Below are 3,829 nucleotides of genomic sequence, written 5' to 3' on the forward strand. Positions count from 1 at the left end.
GGGCTGAGTATAGACAGGCATAGTGTCCTCTGTAAACCTCAGATACCACTGTTTGGTCATTCGTCGGTTCTCCGTTTCTGTCCGTCAAGGAGAACGTGGATGGCTTGTTTCTGCGGCGATGTCTCATGTATTTGAACAAGGCGTTTTTGTTTTTCGAGCGAGGTCCAGAATGGTGGATTGTTTTCGTATGTTCCATTTGCGGATTTCTGATTTACAGCGGTTCCGCCCTTTACGAAATGCCATCTCATCTTCTGCATCCCCTGTGGTCAACTTTAAGAAAAAGAGTTGGGATATTTTTTCCAGAAGTCGCCGAATCCTTTTTGGCAGCCTGCGGTTCATCCGAGTGCGCGCCGGTTTTTTGGGACGAATCAGAATGCGTTCCATCACCTTGCGTCGCATGCTAACGAGGCTTATAGGCCTATAGCTGCCAAGCGATGGTCGGTCACCGGTTAATAGCAGATGAACTCAAAGGTCAGTACGCAGTGGTCGCTATGTCCAAGTGGAACGTAAATTGTTACCTGATCAACGAAGTGCCTTTCGTTGGTGATGACCGAGTCCGGGAGGGATGTTAGTTGGCCTGTGCGGTATCTGGTGGGTGCAGCGATGTGTTGACTCCAAGCGCTCTGTTGAACGACTTCAATCAGCGCCACTGCAAATAGTCGCTTGTTTCGACGCCCTGGATTTCCATCCAGGAGGCTTTCAGGTTTGCCTTTCAGGTGAACAACAGCCACTGACCAACAAGAACAAAACCGTTTCGGCAAACTTGGGCAAAAGTCTCGATGTTGTGTATCAATCCGTGAATCCGTGAATCCGCGATGCACTGGAAGGCATTTTGTGTATTGGTTCGCGAATCTGTGGATTCGTCTTGGCGTGACCTTGACGGTGGGATGTTTAAAATCAGTTTCTCTTTTGCTCGTGCGAAATGTTTGGTAGTGTATCGCCAATTTTTCTTCACCTGTAGTATGCATGCTATGGAATCCCGAGGAGACAGCGGTTCTCTGAGCGCAGGGGTTACAGAAATTTCTGTAACGGAATACAGAAAGAAGCCATGAACCGAAACCCAGTGGGAAAGTTTGTCCATTTCCAATAATTACGTATAAACTGGTCAAACCGGTGGACGCCGTATATTACACTTGGCCTCTTTTTTGAAGAACACCGTCCCCGGTGGACGATGGACTACGTGAACCGGTCGGTGCTAGTGGTGTGGCGCATGAGGCCGGTAAGCGTGTGCAAAGGTTGCTGTACCGCTGGGTGTGACTGAACAACATATTAGCTTTGAGACCTGTATGCATATGTGTGGGGCCAGGGTCTTTGTGGTTGGCCCACCAACGTGTTAACCACCCTGGCATGCTCTCCAAATGTGTAGTATATACGCAATGGAAGCACCAGGGGCCATTGATTCTCCGAAGGCACGGGTTCATAACAATTTCTGTGGACAGAAAACTGAAAGGAAGATCATAAGCCGAAGCTCAGTACGCTAGGTCGTGCGCCACCAATATTTATATACAAATCAATCTAAACCGGCAGACAGTGTACTACACATCATAATGTCCTGTCCTTTGCACGTTCTTTGTATTTTACAGTGGGATACCCGGTGAACCTCAGTTGCCGGGTGCAACGGTTTTGATTCGCCTTTCCCCCTTGATTTGACTCAGGCTAGTTTTTCGCGACAGACGATCACTGATGAAATGCCGTGTTTGTCGTACTGGTTCCCACAAGCTATTTAGAGGGAGTCTCGATCCGGTCCTAATAGGCATATGAAGCAGCGTTGGTAATCCTGGGTGGTGCCGTCGAATCACGAATAAGAGTGGTCTTTTAGCAGACATGGAAATAGATAAGTAGCGCACGTATTTGAAAGCATACTTGCACCCGAACGTGGTGCAAGTTAGGGTATCGTGGTTGTACGTGGGCTGGGATATTGCCAAGATTTCCGGACCTAGACTGGAGGACGATCAGAGTCCTCAGTGAAAGCCGTGAGGTTGTGGCTTTTGGCGAAAATGCCATACATTTTTAAGGAACAAGTCGCCACACATCCAACCGCCAGTCTTGGGGATTAGGAGACGGTATTGTTCAGGCCTCTAACTATTGACCTACCTGACCTGAGAGACTGCTGGTGTCGCACGGGCACTTCACAGTATGGCTCAGCGGGTCAGGTAGGCACACACCCTCACATCACTGTAAAGTCCAGTCTCATGACGGCAAATTGGCATACCCATGAATCTTAAGGGACATGTGTATCCGGCCATAGTACGGGCTGTTTTGTACGGCTGTGAGAATTGTCATCTGTAGGCGGCGGACCTCAGACGTCCTCAGGTTTTTCAACAACTGGTCTCTCAAAGCCATAGCTTGGGTGATCTGGTGCCGGATATCCCACAAAGATACAGTTTGGAAGCGAGTGTTCGGTTATTCAACGTGGACTTCAGTCGTAGTGTGTGACCAGCATCAAAGGCTGCTATGGTTTTTGGCTGCGTATTGCGCTTGCCAGTTCAGTGTTCGCCGGAAACAGCGCTGTCTTCCATTCCCATTTCAGACTGGTGCGAGCAGAGAGGGAATCAACTTTTTACCTGGAAAAGAAATATAAAAAGATTACGAAAACTGGGTGGTGTCGGTGTGACTGGCACTGTGGGATCTCCAATGTACCTGTTTGGAGACGCTTCTAGTCGGTGAAATGGCGTTCTTGTTGTCAGTTTGTATCCAGGTGGACTGTATGGGTGTAGGCATTTCGAAATGATTGTTGCAGGGGGACTGGAGGACACTGACCTCACCTCAATCAGGATTGGAGGCTATCCTTCTACAAACAGTCAATTTGAGTGGAGGACATCAGAACCTCATCGTCATCAGCATCATTGTCAACTGTAAGAACCGCGTACTTGTAGTGGTTGTAGCTGCCACAGCTTCGTTCACCGATGGTTTAGGGGGGTGGGGTAGATAGCTGCGCATTGGAGGCGGGAGTTGATAAATTGGTGCGTAAATACAGCACTGTCAGTGGACTGCCAAGTGGGGGAAGTGTGAAGGGAGCTATCCACTGAAGCCAATAGCTTGGATGCACGAGCGCCATTGAGGGCGCAACTGGGCCTTGTCTGACAATGTCTCCAGCCATTAATGTGCCCCGTCTCGGGGTACCCATCCAGGAAGACGGCAATGTACAGCGCAGCTGAGTTTGCTGACAATGGCTTTTATACTTCTTTGACCGCCTCTGGCTCGTTTCCACCCCTCGTGGTTGTGCGAAGATAGCCCTTGAAGGAAGTCGGCCGACTGGCATACGCAGCACGTGGCCAAGCCAGTGCAACCTATGCGGTGTGATCAGTTCGTCAGTCGAGCCTGAGTTGTTTCTCCTAGATACCATTTCATGTTTCCACCGGACTCGGGCAATGCTCCGAAGACATCGATGGAAAACCAATGGAAGTCTTTTGACGTCAAAGCGCGCAATAGCCAGGTTTCTGATCCGTATCGTAGTATGGAGCGCACCGCAACATTGTAAACTCGAACCTTGACGGATAAGCTGATATCACGCCTACGCCACAGGTGACGCAGATCCACAAAAGCTGCTCTGGTTTTCTCAATCCGGATGGAAATATCATCTTTCGCGAGACCACTGATACAGCTGCCCAGGTAAACATATTTGTCTACTACCTCAATTGGTTCATCCGCAAGCATGAGGCTAGGGTTCGAGCCCACCCAGTCTTGCAGTAGCACTTTACACTTTGCAAGTGTGAAGCGCATGCAAAACATGAGGCGGAATTATTCATTATTTAATGTTTGAATTACCGCTGGGTCAGCTCCGAGAAGAGCTATGTCCTCTGTGTACTCGACATCTGAGAGCACTTCG

Source organism: Opisthorchis viverrini (genome assembly GCF_000715545.1).
Source record: "Opisthorchis viverrini unplaced genomic scaffold opera_v5_60, whole genome shotgun sequence".
NCBI classification, from domain to species: domain Eukaryota; kingdom Metazoa; phylum Platyhelminthes; class Trematoda; order Opisthorchiida; family Opisthorchiidae; genus Opisthorchis; species Opisthorchis viverrini.